This window comes from Macaca thibetana, chromosome 1 (assembly GCF_024542745.1).
Source record: "Macaca thibetana thibetana isolate TM-01 chromosome 1, ASM2454274v1, whole genome shotgun sequence".
Classification (NCBI taxonomy): Eukaryota; Metazoa; Chordata; class Mammalia; order Primates; family Cercopithecidae; genus Macaca; species Macaca thibetana.
The window spans coordinates 27117927-27139431 of NC_065578.1; the positions used below are offsets into that span (position 1 = coordinate 27117927).

The 21505-nt window shown below is 48.0% G+C and overlaps 2 protein-coding genes across 3 annotated transcripts in view; both read right to left on the minus strand.

Annotated features, from left to right (window-relative positions):
• The window catches only part of PTAFR (platelet activating factor receptor), a 33541-nt gene extending 22694 nt beyond the window's left edge, over window positions 1–10847 (minus strand). For both annotated transcript variants that reach the window (XM_050795797.1, XM_050795798.1), the window contains exon 1: window positions 10142–10847. The gene's annotated coding sequence lies outside the window, so the exon portion shown is untranslated. The remainder of the gene's footprint in view (window positions 1–10141) is intronic.
• RPA2 (replication protein A2) overlaps window positions 1–21505 on the minus strand; it is a 342664-nt gene that overhangs the window by 269608 nt on the left and 51551 nt on the right. The window lies entirely within an intron of this gene.

Sequence of the window (21505 nt, forward strand, 5' to 3'; positions counted from 1 at the left end):
TGTGCGCAGTGGCTTACACCTGTAATCCCAGCATTTTGGGAGGCTAAGGTGGGCAGATCACCTGAAGTCAGGAGTTCAAGACCAGCCTGACCAACATGGTGAAATCCCGTCTCTACAAAAATACCAAAATTAGCCAGGCATGATGGCAGGTGCCTGTAATCTCAGCTACTCAGGAAGTTGAGGCATGAGAATCACTTGAACCCGGGAGGCAGAGCAGAGGTTGCAGTGAGCCCAAGCTCGTGCCATTGCACTCCAGCCTGGGAAACAGAGTAAGATTCCATCTCAAAAAAAAAAAAAAAAAAAAGGTTCACAACAGGACAGGTATCGTGGTTCATGCCTGTAATCCCAGAACTTTGGGAGGCCTAGGTAGGAGGATTGCTTGAAGCCAGGAGTTCGGGACCAGCCTGGGCAACATAGCAAGATCTTGTTTCTACACAAAATTTTAAAAATTAGCTGAGCATGATGACATGCACCTGTAGTCCCAGCTACTCAGAGGCTGAGGCAGGAGGATACCTTGAGCCCAGGAGCTCAAGGCTGAAGTGAGCTATGATCGTGCCACTGTACTCCAGCCTAGGCAACAGAGGGAGACTCTGTCTCCAAACAAACAAACAAACAAAAATCATTAATTAATTATTTAAATTAAAAACAAAGAAAGCCTCATAACATTGGAATGGGTCATAATTTCTTGGCTATGACACCAAAAGCACGGGCAACAAAAGCAGAAATAAACAAATTTTTGGCAAACTTTAAATAATCTCCATGAAGCAAAGGAAAACAATCAGCAGAGTGGAAAGGCAACCTGTGGATGGGAGAAAAGGCAACCTTTGGGATGGAACCAGATGTCAGATAAGGGGTTAATAAGCAGAACTCCTACAACTCAGTAACAACAACAACAACAAAATTCAGTTTAAAAATGGGCAAAGAACTTGAATAGACATTTCTCCAAAGAAGATACACCAGTGACCACAAACACGTGAAAAGGTGGTTCAATATCACTGATCATCAGAGAAATGCAAATTGAAACCATAATGCAATATCACTTCATACCCACTGGGATGGCCATTGTCAATAAAACAGAAATATGTGAGCGAGGATGTGAGAAATGGGAACCTTTGCACAGTGTTGATGGGATTCTAAAATGGTGCAGCCACTATGGAAAAGAATATAGAAGCTCCTCAAAAAACTAAAATTAGAATGATTATACGACCCAGCAGTTCCACTCTGGGTACACTATATATTCAAAAGAACTGAAAACAGGTTTTTTTTTTTGGTTTTTTTTGTTGTTTTTTTTGAAATGGAGCCTCACTCTGTTGCCCAGGCTGGAGTGCAGTGGCACGATTTTGGTTCACTGCAACCTCTGCTTCCCAGGTTCAAGTGGTTCTCAGCCTCCCTAGTAGCTGGGACTACAGGCACCCGCCACCTTGCCTGGTTAATTTTTGTATGTTTAGTAGAGATGAGGTTTGGCCATGTTTGCCAGGCTGGTCTCTAACTCCTGACCTCAACTGATCCTCCCGCCTTGGCCTCCCAAAGTGCTGGGATTACAGGCATGAACCACCGTGCCAGCTGAAAACAGGATCTTGAAAAGACATTTGCACATTCATATTCATAGCAACATTATTCACAATCGTCAAGCATGGAAATACCTAACATGTCCATGGACAGATGAATGGATGAGCAAAATGTGGTATATACATACAATGGAATATTATTCAGCCTTACAAAGGAAGAAAATTCTGACACGTGTTACAACATGGATGAATCTTGAAGACATTTCTGCTAAGTGAAATAAGCCAGCCACAAGAAGACAAATACTATATGATTCCACTTATATGAGACACTTAAAGTAATCAAACGCATAGAACCAAAAGCAGAATGATGGTTGCCACCAGGGGCTGGGGGAGGGGAAAATAGAGAGATGTTCAACAGATGTAGAGTTTCAGTCATGCAAGATGAAAACTTTTTTTTTTTTTTTTGAGATGAAGTCTCACTCTGTCACCGAGGCTGGAGTGCTATGGCATAATATTGGCTCACAGCAACCTCCGCCTCCCGGGTTCAAGCGATTTTCCTGCCTCAGGCTCTTGAGTAACTGGGATTACAGGTATGCACCACCACGCCCAGCTAATTTTTGTATTTTTAGTAGAGGCAGGGTTTCACCATGTTGGCCAGGCTAGTCTCGAACCCCTGACCTCAAGTGATCCACCTGCCTTGACCTCCCAAAGTGCTGGGATTACCAGCGTGAGCCACTGCGCCCAGCCAAGATGAAAACATTCTATTGGCACTCACAGGATTTAAAAAGAAAATAAAACGTTCTAGAGATCTGTTATACAACAATGTGAACATAGTTAGCATGACTGAACTATACACTTTAAAAATGTTAAGAGGGACCAGGCACGTGGCTCATACCTGTAATTCCAGCACTTTGGGAGGCCAGAATGAGTGGATCACTTGAGCCCAGGAGTTTGAGACCAGCCTGGACAACATAGCAACACCCCAATCTCTATAAAATAAATTTTTTTTTTTTTTTTTTTTTGAGACGGAGTCTTGCTCTGTTGCCCAGGCTGGAGTGCAGTGGCCAGATCTCAGCTCACTGCAAGCTCCGCCTCCCGGGTTCACGCCATTCTCTGGCCTCAGCCTCCCAAGTAGCTGGGACTACAGGCGCCCACCACCTCGCCCGGCTAGTTTTTTGTATTTCTTAGTAGAGACGGGGTTTCACCGTGTTAGCCAGGATGGTCTCGATCTCCTGACCTCGTGATCCGCCCGCCTCGGCCTCCCAAAGTGCTGGGATTACAGGCTTGAGCCACCGCGCCCGGCATAAAATAAATTTTTAAATTTTTAAAAATGCACGCTAAGAGAGTAAATTTATGTTATGGTTTTCACCACCGTAAAAAAAAAAAAAAAAAAAAAAAAAATTAATGGGCCTAAGAGATGGCAAATTTGAAAGTACGTTGTGTATTTTTAAGTTAGAGTCATATGACTCAGTTTATGACTTAAAAGCTGTGCAACCTTTGGTAAAACTGCTTGCCTCCTTTGGGCCTCATTTGTAAAATACAAATAGTAACACGTCTCTTTCATAGGGCTTTTGTAAGCATCAAGCAAAATAAAGGATGTATAGTATTTAGAGAACAGTGGTTAAGAGCACAGACTCTGGAGTCAGACAAACCTGGGTTCAAATCCTGCCTCTCTCACTTCCTACCACAGGACCACAGCCAAGCCTGTTCTCCCTCTGAATCTCAGGTCCCTCCCTGAAAATGGAGCTGATAATACCCAGGCACATACCTCTCCAGAGTGGTGTGAAGAGTCAATGAAATAACGTGTATGGCCGGGCGCAGTGGCTCACGCCTGTAATCCCAGCACTTTGGGAGGCCGAGGCAGGCGGATCACGAGGTCAGGAGATCGAGACCATCCTGGCTAACATGGCGAAACCCCATCTCTACTAAAAATACAAAAAATTAGCCAGGCATGGTGGTGGGCGCCTGTAGCCCCAGCTACTCGGGAGGCTGAGGCAGGAGAATGCCGTGAACCCAGGAGGCGGAGCTTACAGTGAGCCGAGATTGTGCCACTGCACTCCAGCCTGGGCCACAGAGCAAGACTCTGTCTCAAAAAAAAAAAAGAAAGAAAGAAAGAAAGAATGTATATAAAGTCCTTATCAGGGCCGGGCGCAGTGGCTCACGCCTGTAATCCCAGCACTTTGGGAGGCCAAGGCGGGCAGATCACTTGAGGTCAGGAGTTCGAGACCAACCTAGCCAACATGGTGAAACCCTATCCCTACTAAAAATACAAAAATTAGCCAGGCGTGGTGGCGCATGCCTGTAATCCCAGCTACTTGGGAGGCCGAGGCAGGGGAATCGCTTGAACCCAGGAGGCAGAGATTGCAGTGAGCCAAGATGACACCATTGCACTCCAGCTGGACGACAGAGCAAGACTCCATCTCAGAAAAAAAAAAAGAAGGTGCCTGGTCTGGTCTATAGTGAGAGCTCATTGAATGTTGGCTATCATTCCTCTTACTTCCCTACCCCAGACAGAGTTGGAAGTTCCACCTCAAGTTCCCATAACAATACATCACATTGCATTATCATAGCTGTTGATTTCTCTCTCCTTTTGGACTGTGAACTCCCCAGGGCCAAGGCTTCTGACATATCACCAATACCCATCACAGGGCCTCCTACATAGCACACACATGAGAAATACTGACTAAATAGACAGGTGAGCCTCCGTACACACACAGTCACAGTGTCCCTTACTTTTCGTTTCCAAACCCTCATGGCCCAGCTCTAGCCAATCCCAGCTCTTAGATTCCCTGGGACCAGTCCCGGTTTCCTCATCTATAAAACAGGAATAACATCAACATTGAGGCTGGAAAGGTGGCTCACACCTATAATGCCAGCACTTTGAGAGGCTGAGGTAAGAGGATTGCTTGAGGCCCAGAGTTTAAGACCAGTCTGAGCAACATAACCAAATTTTGTCTCTACAAAATTAAAAAAAAAAAAAAAAAATTAGCCAGGCGTGGTGGCACATGCCTGCAGTCCTAGCTACTATGGAGGCTGAGGCTGCAGATCACTTGGGTCCATTACAGTGAGCTATGATCATACCACTGCACTCCAGCCTGGGCAACACAGCAAGACCCTATCTCTTAAAAATAAAAATTAGGCTGGATGGGGTGGCTCACACCTGTAATCCCAGCACTCTGGGAGGCCAAGGCAGGTAGATCATCTGAGGTCAGGAGTTTGAGACCAGCCTGGCCAACATGACGAAACCCCATATCTACTAAAAATACAAAAATTGGCTGGGCGTGGTGGCACACATCTGTAATCCCAGCTATGTGGGAGGCTGAGGCAGGAGAACCACTTGAACCCGGGAGGGGGAAGTTTCAGTGAGCTGAGATTGTGCCACTGCACTCTAGCCTGGGTGACAGACCGAGACTCCATCACAAAAAAAAAAAAAAAAAAAAAAAAAGACCTCACAGCGTAGCCCTGATGTTGAAGACAGACAACCTCTACAGTACTAGGCATATAGAAGGTGCTCAATACATGAGTTACTTCCTTTTCTGACATGCTCTGTTGCTTGACATTTGTGCCCTGGCCTGGCCGTGCTGGCCACACCCTCTAATGAGACCTCTCACAGAGTGGTTTCAATACCATTTCTCCAAGATGCAGAAGGATTTGAGGGATGAATTAAGGGAGCAGAAATCCTGACCTCTGGGGAATTCTGTGCCAGGCTCCCACAATTCCCAGTGCAAGGGACCATGCACATTTATTGGCTGATGAATGGAGCACCCTGTCTGGGAGAGGTTAAGGACAGGGTCTAGGGCACCAGGGATGATGATGATCTGGGTGCCAGTCAGAGTTACCCAGTGTTCCTTCTCACTGGGGACCTCACCCTGGCCCCAGATATGTATATAACATTGATGAGACTCAGCCTCTGCTCAGCTGGCCTAGGAAACCCCAAGTCTGGCCTGGGTCTCTCCTCCTGGCTCCCAGATACCCAGATGGTATCTGTCTGAGTTACCCTACCCAATTTTGCTTCCAGGACAGGGCCAGGGCCAGGAAGAGGGAGGGAGGAACCACCTCCTCTGGGCTGCCCCAGCACTGGGCACATCATGCCTCTGTTATGCCTCTGGTTTTTGTTTGTGTGTGGGTGGGTTGTTTTTGAGACCGAGTCTCACTCTGTCACCCAGGTTGGAGTGCAATGACGCAATCTCAGCTTACTGCAACCTCCACCTCCCAGATTCAAGCGATCCTCGTGTCTCAGCCTTCCAAGTGGCTGGGATTACAAGCGCACGCCACCATGCCTGGCTAATTTTTATATTTTTAGTAGAGATAGGGTTTCACCATGTTGGCCAAGCTGGTCTCGAACTTCTGACCTCAGGTGATCCGCCCACCTCGACATCCCAAAGTGCTGGATTACAGGCATGAGCCACCGCACCTGGCCATGCCTCTGTTATACCAGGAATCACGCTGACTTCTTCTCAGCCTAGGAGTTCCTGAGTCCTGCTGGTGTCCTCGTGCCCAGTCCAGGACCCCGTCTAGGGAAAAAAGCAGGGCTGGGCACAGGCCCTGGAGTCACACAGACCTGAGTCTGCACCTGGGTCTGCTTTTCCTTGCTATGTGATCCTTGGCTCTCCCAGCCTCCCTTTCTTCATCTGCAAAATGATGGTAATAAAACCTTCCTCACAGGGTGATTGTGAGAGCAGAGTGAAGCAATTTACTCAGTAACTGTGAACTCCCTTCTCTGCTGTCCTCAGAAAATGTTTGTTGAATAAGTGAATAAAGAAGCAACCGAATTGGCCATGCACCAAGCCAGCTACACATTGTCTCCTAGAAGCAATCGAGGTTAGCCAGAGAGAAAGCATAGGAACCGAAACCAGGGGATGTGGGCTCTGGCCTCAGCTGTGCCACTCACCCACATAACTTGAGTGAGCCTCATTCCAGCTCTGAGCCTTGGGTTTTTATCTGCAAAATGCGGTGTCTGTGCCTTGCTTATCTCAAAGCATTGTTGTAAAAAAAAAAAGGAAGTGAGATTATTGGTAGTGACAGTTTTTGGTAAACAGTAAAGCACTTGATACATTGAAATGGACTTTATGAACTGTAAAAGGTAATGTAGGCTGGGTGCCGTGGCTCACGCCTGTAATCCCAGCACTTTGGGAAGCCAAGGTGGGAGATGGCTTGAGGCCAGAAGTTCAAGACCAGCCTGGGAAACATAGCAAGATCCTGTTTCCACAAAAAAAAAAAAAAAAAAATTGTTTTTTAATTTAGCCAGGCATGGTGGCATGCGCCTGTAGTCCTGGCTACTTGGGCAGCTAAAGCAGGAGGATGGCTTGAGACCAGAAGTTCAAGGCTGCAGTGAGTCATGATCATGCCACTGCTCTTCAGCCTGGGTGACAGAGCAAGACTGTGTCTCTTAAAAAACAAAAGGTGGGGTGGGGAGGGCATGGGCCAGGCATGGTAGCTCACACCTGTAGTCCCAGCACTTTGGGAGGCCAAGGCAGGCAGATTGCTTGAGCATAGGAGTTCAAGACCAGCCTGGGCATCATGTCAAACCCTACCTCTACCAAAAAAAAAAAAAAAAAAAAAACCACAAAACTTAGCCAGGCAAGATGGTGTGCACCTATGGTACCAGCTACTTGAGAGACTGAGGTGGGAGGATTGCTTGAGCCCAGGAGATCGAGGCTGCAGTGAGCTGTGATCATGCTACTGCACTCCAGCCTTCATGACAGAGCAAGACCTTGTCTCAAAAGAAAAAAAAAAGCGGGGCGGGGTGGGTGGCGCAGGGTATGCACAAATTTGATTTTGACGTGCTTCTCCCATTAACCAGTCGGGCTCAACGCCAAACCCAGGCCCTGATGATCCCCCTCCTGCAGAACCAAGGGAGTGGGGAGGGGCGGCTGAGTGGTGATCCTCCCCTGCATATTCTGTCTCTTTCTCTCACACACAAACACAAAAACAAATACACACACAGAATCTGGCTGTGATTCCCCTCGGCTGAAGACACACAGAGGCCTATCAGCCTCTCAGCTGGCTTTGTGGGCCATCTGCTCCTGGGAGGGGAGATGTCTGGCTGGAGCAGGCCACATGCAGCCTGGCTATGCTCCCGGCCCATCATTCCAGATACACGCAGACATAGCCAGACACCCCACATAACCACAGACACACATGCACACACAAAGACACACCAGAGGCTTCTCCCCGCTCTCATCATGCTGGCAAGGAACCCAAGAGGGGCTGGTCAGAGAGGGGGCTGCAGCAGGGTCCCAGCATTTGCCCTTCGGGAGCTGGCTCCACTCCTGCCCCAGACACACACCTCTAGGCCCGTCAAGGGGTGCTACCAGGCTCCTGCTCCACTGTTGCCCTCGGAGGCCCAAGCCTCTACCCACCTAGGGGATCAGAACAGGAAAGTGGGGGATGCCACCAAGAAAGAGAATGCCGTCCTCTTCAACAAGGCCTCCTTTATAGGCCTGGGGTGGGAAGGGGCTCCCTGTAAAAGGACAACAAGATCCCAACCTCTCCTCATACCCCCTTCCCATCACCAATCAGAGAAAACTCAGTCCTGTAGGCGCATTTTGTCACTGATAACATAAACTGTGAATTCCTCACTCCTTCAATGACCAGATGGGGAAACTGAGGCCCAGAGATGAGAAGGAATTTTCCCAAGGTGAACGCAGTGTCGGGGGCAGAGCTGGGACCAGATACTGGACCTCTGGTTCACCGTCCATTCACTCCCAACTGCAAAAACCACTTCGTCATTCATCTGTCCTGTGCATATTCTAAGCATATGCTATGTTGCAAACCCTGTGCTAAGGATAAAGGATACAACAGTGAACAAAACAGGTTCCTCATCCGTAAGGCGCTTACAGCAGGCATCACAGAGTCAGCATTAGAGGGAATGCATCGGTCCCCTTTGTGCAGCATTTTCCAGTTGACAAAGCACTTCCCCACCCCACCTCTTACTTCATCCTCCCCTCAAACTCACAGGTCAGTATTTTGTTTTGTTTTGGTTTGGTTTTTGAGATGGAGTCTCGCTCTGTCACCCAGGCTGGAGTGCAGTGGCGCCATCTCAGCTCAATGCAACCTCGGCCTCCCAGGTTCAAGCAATTCTCCTGCCTCAGCCTCCCGAGTAGCTGGGATTATAGGCACCTGCCACCACGCCCAGCTAATTTTTGTATTTTTAGTAGAGATGGGGTTTCACTATGTTGGCCAGGATGGTCTCCATCTCTTGACCTCGTGATCTGCCAGCCTCAGCCTCCTAAAGTGCTGGGATTACAGGCGTGAGCCACCACGCCCGGCCCACAGAGGTCAGTATTTTAACCTGCAATCTGCAAAGGAGAAAAGTGCCACTTCTGAACGACTCAATGTCCCGGCTTGTCAGCAGGAGCTGAGATCGAAACCCCGGATGCCCACTTCTGGCCCAGGACCCAGTCATCTAAGGGGCTGACCTCTTTCTCTGGCTGGTTTGTCAGGACCTAAAGATAGTGGTGTTTCTTTTGCTTCCCTAGCATTCCCCAACACACCTCCCACCCCTACCGCCTCCCCCAACACACACACACACCGCCCCAAACACCTGAACACAGCTGGGTATTCAGTCAGAGCTAAAGGAGAGCAGCCGGAGGTGTGGGGAGAGAGCCTGCCGGTTCTGTCATATTTCACAAGTAAGCGAGTACACAGCCCCACGTCGGGACCTCCTGCCAGCGGAGGACGGCAGGTGCCAGCCTGGCCCCTGTCCCTAGCACCTGGGACCTGATAGAGGCCATTGTTTGTGGGCTTGGCCCTGTGTATAAGAACCTGGTTATTTTCAGCACCCCCTTCCCCACCCCGCAAACCTAGCATTTAGTGAGTTCCTAAGTACCCCGCCCTGTAGTAGATCCTTTGTATGTCCCGACAGTTCTGTGGGGGAGATGGCATTATCCTTATTTGACAATTTAGAAAACTGCACAGAAATGGAGCGTAACTTGGCCAAGACCACACAGCTAGTCAAGTAGATGTCATTTGGCTCCCTGAGATCCAAGCTGCCCCCATCACCACCATCGCCACCTCCCAGTGGGGTCTCTGGGTCAGCACTGTCCCAGCCTCGGAAAAGCCAAACTTGGGTGTTGGATTCTCCAGGAATGTTTAGACACTAGAAGTTATTTCTAAACATGAGACTCTGGGCCTGAGAAAGGTGCCAGAACAATCCCTTAAAAACAGAAGCAGCCGAGCACAGTGACTCATGCCTGCAATCCCAGCACTTTGGGAGGCCAAGGCAGGCTGATTGCTTGAGCCCAGGAGTTGGAGACCAGTCTGGACAACAAGGTAAGACCTTGTCTCCACAAAAAATACAAAAATTAGCCAGGCATGGTAGAGCACGCCTGTAGTCCCAGATACTTGGGAGGCTGAAGTGGGAGGATCACCTGAGCCTGGCAGGTCCAGGCTGCAGCGAGCCGTGATCACGCCACTGCACTTTTGCCTGGGCAACAGAGTGAGAGACCCTGTGAAAAGAAAAGAAAAGAAAAGAAAAGAAAAGAAAAGAAAAGAAAAGAAAAGAAAAGAAAAGAAAAAATAGAAGCGCCCATCTGTGTAGGCGCAGCCTGGGGGCATGACCTTGGTTTGCCTCCTAAGGATATTTCTCTATGCCTCCTCCTTGCCCAGCAGGGGCCAGGAGTCCCCCTTACCTGTAGCAGGGGCAGCGGCTTCAGCTGCGGGAACTGTGTGTCTCTGTCTGGGTCCTGGCCCCAGCTTCAGCCTCTGTGCTGTCTGGCAATTGCAGAAGTGAGGAAACAGCGTATCACTACCAAGTCACCCCTGGGAGGAAATGCTATGGCCCTAGGGCCTCTCAAGGGGTGCCACAGGAACTTCCAAGCTGGGCCGCCAGGACCTGGGCACTGCACAGAGTCTTCTCATAAAGAGCGAGGGACGCCGACTGTAGGCAGCGCCCAAGGCCAGGGAGCTGAGGTGAGAAAGAGGAAAAGCAAGAGAGAGAAAGCAAGTGCATGCACTCAAGAGAGCGAGAAAGGAAGCATGAGAGTGAGGAAGAGGAGAGAGGAGAGATGAGGGACCAGGAAAATCAAAGGAGAAAGGGAGGAGGGGGGAGGGAGTCAGGGAAAAAAATGAGAGGGCGGAGGAATGGATGGAGGGAGCGAGGCTCAGGGAAAAAGACAGATGTAAATGCCAGGAGAGATGAGAGGAACAAGGAGACTCAGGCACAAAGACAAGGGAAGATCCAAGACAAAAGACGAGATGAGGAGACACAGGCGGCGAGCATGTGCCAGTGCGCATTTGGGTCTGTGTGTCTCTGGATGGGAGTGAGAGAGAAAATAAAAGAAAGGGAGTGGAGGAAAGAGAATGCCCGCTGGGATATGAAGTGAAGGGAGAAGGGAGGAGCTCAGAAGAGTCACTGTGGTCAGCGGCATGACTGGGCAGGGCATCCCTGGAGACCAAGAAGCATTGAGCCCAGAAACCCCATGGGAACAGAGCTGTGGGGGTGGACGTGGAAGCGCCCTGAGTCCTTGAGCCTGGGTTGGGCAGCGTGTGAGTTCGTGGGAGCGTGTGGGTGAAGAGGGGTGGGCAATCGAGGGTGAACACACATGAATGTGTGAGTGTGGGTGTGGGGGTATGTGTGAAAGTGAGCCGGTGGGGGCATCCCATGTGCATAAGTGAGAGGTGAGCCAGAGTCTCTGCCTCGGTTTCTAGCCCATTTACCCACTCATTCCCTCAACCAACCAACAAGCACCATCTGAGCACCCCCAGGCACCAGGCACTGGGATGGACCCTGTCTAAAGAAGCAAGTCCCTCAGATACATCAGCCGACCCAACAACCTCCTACACAGAGAGGGAAACTGAGGTCCCGACAGGACCAGGGTCCCACAGCAAGGCAGGTGTAAGCAGAGTTGGGGGTCTGCATCAGCATCCAGCCTCAGCTCCACTCTGGGTATCTGGGCCAGGCTCCTCCTCCTAATGTCCCTTATCAAAGCCAAAAATGGCTCTCAAACGACAAAATACTTTTTTTTTTTTTTTTTTTTTTTTGAGACAGAGTCTCACTCTGTCCCCCAAACTGGAGTGCAGTGACTCAATCTCAGCTCACTGCAACCTCTGCCTCCCAGTTTCAAGCGATTCTTCTGCCTCAGCCTCTGAAGTAGCTAGGATTACAGGCATGTACTGCCATGCCCAGCTAATTTTTGTCTTTTTAGTAGAGATGGGGTTTCACCATGTTAGCCATGCTGGTTTTGAACTCCTGACTTCAAGTGATCCACCCGCCTCGGCCTCCCAAGGTGCTGGGATTACAGGCATGAGCCACCGCGCCTGGCCAGGACAAACCACTTGTAACACTTGCCTCAGTCATATAGAACTAGAGCCAAGCATCTGCCCCCTCCTCCATCTCCAGCCCCACATCACACACAGGCAGACACACTCAGACCACATAACACTTGCACACTCATATACACTCAGTGCCTACTCTCATGCAGAGATGCCCACTCTCACACCTGCACACTCACGCCCAGTCTCCCCTCACTCACACCTGCCAGGCTCACCTCCTTCCTCAAGTTCATGCGTCCATACTGCTCCATGCTCCCCCACCACACACACTCTCCCAATCCCCAAAATGCAGCCCAGGCCTCCTGCCAGGCACATGGAAACAGGCTCAGGCCAAGCACTTTGGGAGACCAAGGCAGGAGGATTGCCTGAGCCCAGGAGTTCGAGACCAGCCTGGGCAATATAATGAGACCCCATCTTTATATTTTTTTTAAAAAAAAAGAAAGAAAGAAAAGAAACAGACTCAGTTTGATCATTTCTTCTTATCTCCCTTAGAGGCCTTTTGAGCCTCGAGTACCCTGAAATATGAGGCCATGGTCTGTACATGAACTTAGCCTTCATGCAAACTGCTCACCTGAAAGGCAAGGCCTCAACTCTGCTCCCCAGCCCAGATCCTTGGTTCCAAAACAGTTTCACCTCAGCCCTCCTCCAGCCACCACCCTCCAGGAGGGACAGCAAGCCTGGGAGGGACCTCCGGGATCAACCAGCCTCCATTGCCCAGAGTCTCCAGGACACCTGGCTCAAGGTCCGGGACTGTTGGCTCGGCCTGCCTTCCAGTATAGTCCCTTCCACGCGCACACGTGGCAGCTGCAGATCAGCACCTCTTTTGAGATTATCAATAAGCAGGGTAGGTAGGCAGGTATTACTATCAATATTTTACAAATGAGGAAACTGAGTCCGAAGCTTTCTCTCACACCCCACATCCATTCTGTTAGCAAACTATGATGGCTCCACTTGAAAATATGTCCAAATTTGGTCGGGCACAGTGACTCATGCCTGTAATTCCTGCACTTTGGGAGGCTGAGGTGGACGGATCAGTTGAGGTCAGGAATTCGAGACCAGCCTGGCCAACATGGCGAAACCCCGTCTCTACTAAAAAAAAAAAAAAAAAAAAAAAAACACCAGCCACCAGGCATGGTGGCACACACCTGCTGATTACCGCTGGTAATCCCAGCAACTTGGGAGGTTGTGGCATGAGAATTGCTTGAACCCAGGAGGCGGAGGTTGCAGTGAGCTGAGATGGTGCCATTGTACTCCAGCCTGGGTGGAAAAAAAAAACAAAACAAGCAAATATGTCCAAATTTGAATCTAATCAAGCCTTTAGGTCTAACCTCAGTTTTCAGAAAATACAGGGGACAGAGGAATAAATTAAAGGACCTCACAAGGAAGAAATCAGCCAATTCCAGAATATAGAACATTCTACTGGACAACGAAGCCAGTTCTCTCCCAAAATCAACCATATGAACACAGAAACAAACACAGAGCCAGGCTCAGTGGCTCATGCCTGTAATCCCAACACTTTGGGAAGCTGAGGCGGACGGATCCCTTGAGCCCAGGAGTTTGAGACCAACCTGGGCAAAACAGGGAGACCCTGTCTCTATAACACAAAACAAAACAAAAAAAAGTTAAAAATAAAATGAAATAAAAGCACACAAGAAACAGGGAGGAGATTCTTCCAGATTAAAAGAGATTTCAGAGGCCAAACATGGTGGCTCATGCCTGTAATCCCAGCACTTTGGGAAGCCAAGGCAGGCAGATCACTTGAGGTCAGGAGTTCGAGACCAGCCTGGCCAAATGGTGAAACCCTGTTTCTACTAAAAATATAAAAATCAGCCGGGTGTGGTGGCACACGCCTGTAATCCCAGCTTCCTGGGAGGCTGAGGCAGGAGAATTGCTTGAACCCGGGAGGCAGAGGTTGCAGTGAGCTGAGATCAAGCCACTGCTCTCCAGCCTGGGCGACAGAGCGAGATTCTGTCTCAAAAAAAAAAAAAAAAAAAAAAAAAAAAAAAAAGAAGTTGCAGCTGATCCTGCAACTGGCAGGGAGGGAACCAGGAAATAAATACTCAAACCTTTCTCTTCTCCCATCCTCTGATGTCTTATCGTCTTATCGGCACCACCAGTTGGCTGAGCCCAACCAGAAACAAAGGAACCATTAATGTGGTCCATACAGGGCAGCCTCCAGGGCACAGAGGTGGGTGAAGAAGGGTGGAGTGTACTCTGGTCATGCACCACCATTCCCAGAGTGGGTCTGGAGGAGAAAACAGAAAATATCCAGGACAGACATATCTGAGAAAATCACAGAAACTGGTATATAGATAATTCTAAGGGATTCTTGATAATAGTATTAGGAGATAATGGTGTTACAGTTATATAACAAAATGTCCATATATGTGGAATTTGCTTTAAAATATTACAGCAAAATAAGAAGAAAGGAAGGAGAAAGAGAGAAAGTAAGAAAAACAAAGAGAAGAAATAAAGAAGGATGGATACAGAGTATGAAGAAAAAAGAAAGGAAGAGGAATGAAGGGAGAGAGGGGAGAAATAGAGAATGTGGCAAAATATTTATTTGATTGATTGATTGATTTTTATTTATTTATTTATTTTGAGATGGAGTCTCGCTCTGTCTCCCAGGTTGGAGTGCAGTGGCGCAATCTCAGTCTCACGATGTTGTCCAGGCTGATCTCAAACTCCTGACCTCAAGCAATCCGCCCGCCTCAGCCTTCCAAAGTGCTGGGATTACAGGCATGAGCCACCGCGCCCGGTCGTGTGTTATTTTAAACCACTAAGTTTGTGGTAACTTCTTATAGCAGCCATAGGAAACTACCACAAGGATTTCTTGTACTCTTCCTTCTCTTTTTGTGTATGTTTGAAAACTTTTCTGATGAAGTTGTGTTTGAGCGTGCACAATTCACAACACCACCTATAAAACAGTCTTGCCAAGGAAACCAAAATAGAATCAGCAAGTTTAACCACCGGTTTACTCCTGTTACAGAAGGAAACAAAATCACAGGGATGCACTCAACTAACGCACATGATAAGAAACATACAGAACACATGACCTGCTTTCTTCAATAAATAAATTCTAAACAAGAAAAAAAATATATAGGGAGAAACTATTGATTAAGAGAGAATTAAGAGGTTGAGCGTAGGAGCTCACGCCTATAATCCCGGCACCTTGAGAGGCCGAGGTGAGAGGATCACTTGACACGGGAGTTTGAGACCAGCCTGGGCAACACAGTGAGAACTCACCTCAACGTAAATTAACTACTTAAATAAAGAGAAGTAAGAGACATAGCAACCAATTGCTACATGAATCTTCTTGGATCCTGATTCAAACAAGAGGGGAAAAAAAGAAAGAAATTGGGCCGGGCGCGGTGGCTCATGCCTGTAATCCCAGCACTTTGGGAGGCCGAGGCAGGCAGATCACTGGAGGTCAGGAGTTTGAGACCAGCCTGGCCAACATGGTGAAACCCCGTCTCTACTAAACATACTAAAATTAGCTTAGTGTAGTGGCACATGCTTGTAATTCCAGCTACTCAGGAGGGTGAGGCAAGAGAATCGCTTGAACCCAGGAGGCAGAGATTTCAGTGAGCCAAGATTGCACCACTGCACTCAGTCTGGGTGACAGAGTGAGACCCAGTCAAAAAAAATAAAGAGAGAGAGATGGAAGGAAGGAAGGAAGGAAGGAAGGAAGGAAGGAAGGAAGAAAGGAAGGAGGAAGAGAAATTGAGGATTGCCAGGCATGGTGGCTTATACCTATAATCCCAGCGCTTTGGGAGGTCCAGGTGGTCCTCACTGGAGGACAGGAGTTTGAGACCAGCCTGGACAACGTAGCCAGACTCCATCTCTACAAAAACTTTTAAAAATTCACTGCAGTGGCCGGGCGCGGTGGCTCAAGCCTGTAATCCCAGCACTTTGGGAGGCCGAGACGGGCGGATCACGAGGTCAGGAGATCGAGACCATTCTGGCTAACACGGTGAAACCCTGTCTCTACTAAAAAATATAAAAAACTAGCTGGGCGAGGTGGCGGGCGCCTGTAGTCCCAGCTACATGGGAGGCTGAGGCAGGAGAACGGCGTAAACCTGGGAGGCAGAGCTTGCAGTGAGCTGAGATCGGCCACTGCACTCCAGCCCGGGCGACAGAGCATGACTCCGTCTCAAAAAAAAAAAAAAAAAAAAAAAAAAAATTCACTGCAGTGAGCCATGATCATGCCACTGCACTCCAGCCTATGTGGCAGAGTGAGATCCTGTCTCTTAAAAAAAAAAAAAAGTGTGCTGGTAATTGTTGAAGCTGGCTAAAGGTACATGAGGATCCATTATATCTTTAAACGTAATGTTGCACTTGTTTTCTTTTCTTTTTTTTTTGAGATGGGGTCTCGCTTTTGTCACCCAGGCTGGAGTGCAATGGCACGATATCGGCTCCCTGCAACCTCCGTCTTCTGCATTCAAGCGAGTCTCCTGCCTCAACCTCCCGAGTAGTTGGGATTACAGGCACCTGCCACCATGCCTGGCTAACTTTTGTATTTTTAGTAGAGATGGGGTTTTACCTTGTTGGCCAGGCTAGTCTCGAACTCCTGACCTCAAGTGATCCACCCACTTCAGCCTCCCAAAGTGCTGGGATTACAGGCGTGAGCCACCAGGCCCAGCGGTTTTCAATTTTTTATAAATAAGAAAGGGTTTTTTGCTGTTTGTTTTTAAAAGAAATTCAGTTTTGTGTTTGTTTTTTAAAGCAATACTTGTTCAGCTTTTGAGATCAGAACAGCAGTGAAAAAGAAAACTGTCCCAATATTATGTAGTGGATAATTGTGTCTTGGGATGTAATTTTCCTGTGATAGCATCTTATTGGGATGTTAAGTGCTGCATCTCATTCAATGTAGACAGAAGTGAAAATGATGCAGCCTGGAAAGCTCTGTTAAATGACAGAAAAGGGTCTACAACAACAAAGAAGATACTGGTGTAAAAGATGCCTATACATTTGTTTTGTGAAATTTGAGTGCAAAAAAAGTCGTATTTATAAAATAACGAGCTCTTGCCCAAAATATTTAAGTATATAAGTAATTAAAAGAATAAATTAAATATTATAAGTAAGGCTGAGCACAGTGTCTCATGCCAGTAAAACCATGTCTCTACAAGAAATACAGAAAAAATTAGCTGGGCATGGTGGTGCACGCCTGTAGTCCTAGCTACTCGGGAGGCTGAGGTGGGAGGATCACTTGAGCCCAGCAGGTTGAGGCTGCAGTGAGCTGTGACTACACCACTGCCACTCCAGCCTGGGTGACAGAGTGAGATCTTGTCTCCAAAATATGTGTGTGTGTAATAGGTAGGAATTTTACTATATCAGAGGTTCTCAACCAGGAGTTATTTTGCCCTCTAGGGGACAACTGTCCATGACTAGAGACATTTTTGGTGGTGACAACTGGCAGATGGGATGGGAGTGGGGTTGTGCTGCTGGCATCTAGTAGGGAGAGGCTAGGGATGGGGCTAAAAATACTACAATGCACAGAACAGCCCCTGCAACAAAAAAAAATTATTTGGCTCCAAATGTTAATAGTGCTGGGACTGAAAAACTCTAGTGTATTAGCTATGTTCCTGATAGTTTGTATATATTCAAGTTGGCCTTTAAAAAATCTCTTCTGGACGGGTGAGGGGGCTCACACCTGTAATCCCAGCACTTTAGGAGGCTGCGGTGGGCGGATCACGAGGTCAAGAGATCGAGACCCTCCTGGCTAACACAGTGAAACCCCGTCTCTACTAAAAATACAAAAAATTAGCCGGGTGTGTTGGCGGGCACCTGTAGTCCCAGCTACTTGGGAGACTGAGGCAGGAGGATGGCATGGACCCAGGAGGTGGAACTTGCAGTGAGCCGAGACCGTGCCACTGCACTCCAGCCTGGGCGACAGAGCGAGACTCCATCTCGGGGGAAAAAAAAAAATCTCTTTTGACATCTTATTGTCAGGAAAGTAGGAGACTGCTTATTTTAGGGGTTGCTTTATTTTTTATTTATTTTTATTTTTTTGAGATGGAGTTTTGCTCTTGTTGCCCAGGCTGGAGTGCAATGGTGCGATCTTAGCTCACTGAAACCTCTGCCTCCCAGGTTCAAATGATCCTCCTGCCTCAGTCTCCAAGTAGCTTGGATTACAGGCATGTGCCACCATGCCCAGCTAATTTTATATTTTTAGTAGAGACGTGTTTCACGATGTTGGTCAGGCTGGTCTCAAACTCCTAACCTCAGACGATCCACCCACCTTGACCTCCCAAAGTGCTGGGATTACAGATCTGAGCCACCATGCCAGGCCAGGGGTTGCTTTATGTTTGCGTTTATAAGACATTTTAAAAATTCGTTCATCAAACCTATTTTAAATTTTAAAATAAATAAATTTACTTTAAATTTTAAATGATGGGCTGGGCACAGTGGCTCACGCCTGTAATCCCAGCACTTTGGGAGGCCAAGGCAGGCAGATCACGAGGTCAGGAGTTCGAGACCAGCCTGGCCAACATGGTGAAACCCCGTCTCTACTAAAAATATAAAAATTAGCTGGGCATGGTGGCACGTGCCTGTTAATTCCAGCTACTCAGGAGGCTGAGGCAGGAGAATGGCGTGAACCCAGGAGGCAGAGGTTGCAGTCAGCCAAAATCACCCCACTGCACTCTAGCCTGGGCAACAGAGCGAGACTTCATCTCAAAAAAAAAAAAAGGCCGGGCGCGGTGGCTCAAGCCTGTAATCCCAGCACTTTGGGAGGCCGAGACGGGCGGATCACGAGGTCAGGAGATCGAGACCATCCTGGCTAACACGGTGAAACCCCGTCTCTATTAAGAAATACAAAAAACTAGCCGGGCGAGGTGGCGGGCGCCTGTAGTCCCAGCTACTCGGGAGGCTGAGGCAGGAGAATGGCGTAAACCCGGGAGGCGGAGCTTGCAGTGAGCTGAGATCCGGCCACTGCACTCCAGCCTGGGTGACAGACCGAGACTCCGTCTCAAAAAAAAAAAAAAAAGAAAAAGAAAAAAACTTTAAATGATGGATGGATAGATAGATAGATAGATAGATAATAGATCCAAAATCTTGCCACTTCTCACTACCTCCACTGCTACAGCCCCGGTCCAAGTCCCTCTACCTCCCCGCTGGATTGCAGCCTCCCCACTGTCTCCCTGCTTCCATACTCACATCCCGTTAGTCTTTTTTTTTTTTTTTGAGATGGAGTCTCACTTTGTCACCCAGGCTGGAGTGCAGTAGCGTGATCTCAGCTCACTCCAACCTCCACCTCCTGGGTTCAAGTGATTCTCCTGCCTCAGCCTCCCAAGTAGCTGGGATTACAGGTGTGCACCACCACACCCAGCTGATTTTTTTATTTTTAGTAGAGACGGGTTTTCACCATGTTGGCCAGGCTGGTCTCGAACACCTGACCTCATGTGATCTGCCCACCTCGGCTTCCCAAAGTGCTGGGATTACAGGCGTGAGCCACCATACCCGGCCTAGTCTGTTCTTAACACAGCAATGTGGTTGAACTATTAAACATCAGTCACAGCACATCACTCCTCTGCTCAAAGCGCCCCAGGGCCTTCCACCTCACTTACAGGAGAGGTCAAAGTCCTTTAAAGCACCTGCAAGACCCTGTAAGACCTCACCTCATTCCCTACATCTCGCTCCCTCCACTGTAGTCGTTCTGGTCTTCCTGCCCTTCCTCAACACACTCTCACCTCACCCTCTTGTTTTCCTTTTTTGTTTTTTTGTTTGTTTTTGAGACAGAGTCTCGCTCTGTCGCCCAGACTGGAGTTCAATAGTGCCATCTCAGCTCACTGCAACCTCCTTCTCCTGGGTTCCAGTGATACTCCTTCCTCAGCCTCTCAAGTAACTGGCATTACAGGCACACGCCACCACACCTGGCTAATTTTTGTATTTTTAGTAGAGACGGGGTTTCACCATGTTGGCCAGGCTGGTCTCGAACTCCTAACCTCAAGTGATCCACCCACCTTGGCCTTTCAAAGTGCTGGGATTACAGGCGTGAGCCACCGTGCCTGGCCTCACCTCACCCTTTTGCACCTGCTGTTCTCTCTGCCTGGACCACTCTTCCTCAGACACTCAAAGTTAGGTCTTTCCTCAAATGCCACTTTCTCATTGGGGCCTTTCCTGACCACCCTAATAAGTTGCAGCCATCCCCCCACATTCCCAGGCTCTCATCCTGCTTTCCTTTTCTCCACAGCACCTATCACATCTAATATAACATGTATTTTATTTATTTATTTACTTTGCTCATTATCTTCTCCCCAACTAGACTGTAATCTCCTTGAGTTTATTGCCAAGATCTGGAACATTGCCTGGCACATTGCAGGTGCTGGATAAAGCTTATTGAATGAATGAATGACATTAGAGAGAGGAAGTGATTTATCCAAGTAACATAGCTAGTAGGTAACAGAGCTGGAATTAGGACCCAGATACACTAAACTAGGGCAGTGCTGCACAACTATTATAAAGGGGTTGTTCGGTTCGTTCTGCTCTCAAAACCTGTCCTTTGCCAAGAGTGTTGTGGACAGTTCCTTGCTGTGAGTATCGCTTTTCTCATCAGCAAATGGAGGATAATGTGGGGGAAAGAATACCATAAGGAAAAGGGTACGGGTTTTAGAATCAGAGACTTGAGTTCAAATCTTGATGCTACCTGCTTTCTGTGTGAACTTGAAAAAGCCAAATTACCTCTTCAAGCCTGTTTTCTAATTTGCAAATGGGAATAATCATATAGGAATAATCACAACCTTATTATGTTGTGAAGACTATCAGATCAAAGGAAAAAAAGGTTATGGCCAGGCGCGGTGGCTCGCGCCTGTAATCCCAGCACTTTGGGAGGCCGAGGTGGGCAGATCACGAGCTCAGGAGATCAAGACCACCCAGGCCAACTCGGTGAAACCCCGTCTCTACTAAAAATAGAAAAAAATTAGCCGGGCATGGTGATGGGAGCCTGTAGTCCCAGCTACTCGTGAGGCTGAGGCAGGAGAATGGCGTGAACCCAGGAGGCAGAGCTTGCAGTGAGCCGAGATCACGCCACTGCACTCCAGCCTGGGCGACAGAGCAAGACTTCGTCTTAAAAAAAAAAAAGATTACAAAGATTGGGAAGGAAAAGCAAAACTGTTATCTTCACAGACAGTATGACCATTTACGTAGAAAAATTGCAGTAATTCCATAGAAAAATTATTAGAACCAAAACAGCACTTAAACAAGATTTCTAGATATAAAATCAACATGCCGAAAGCAATCATGCTCCTATAAACAAGCAATTAAACAGAAAATGATATTTTTAAGAAGACACAACTTATAACAGCAAGAAAACTATTTTGGCTTTTTTTGTTTTTTCTTTTTTTGGCCAAAGATATGCAAGATCTTTGAGATGGAGTCTTATCCTGTCACCGAGGCTTGAGTGCAGTGGCACCGTCTCAGCTCACTGCAACCTCTGCCTCCTGGGTTCAAGCAATTTTCCCCCCCCAGCCTCCCCAGTAGCTGGGATTACAGGTGCACGCCACCATACCTGGTTAATTTTTTTTTTTTTTTTTTTTTTTAGTGGAGACAGGGTTTCACCATGTCGGTCAGGCTGGTCTGGAACTCCTGACCTCAGGTGATCTGCCCTCCTCGGCCTCCCAAAGTGCTGGGATTACAGGTGTGAGCCACTGTGCCCAGCCCCAAGATGTGCAAGATCTTGATGAAGGAAATTACAAAAATTATTTAAAAAAAAAAAATAAATA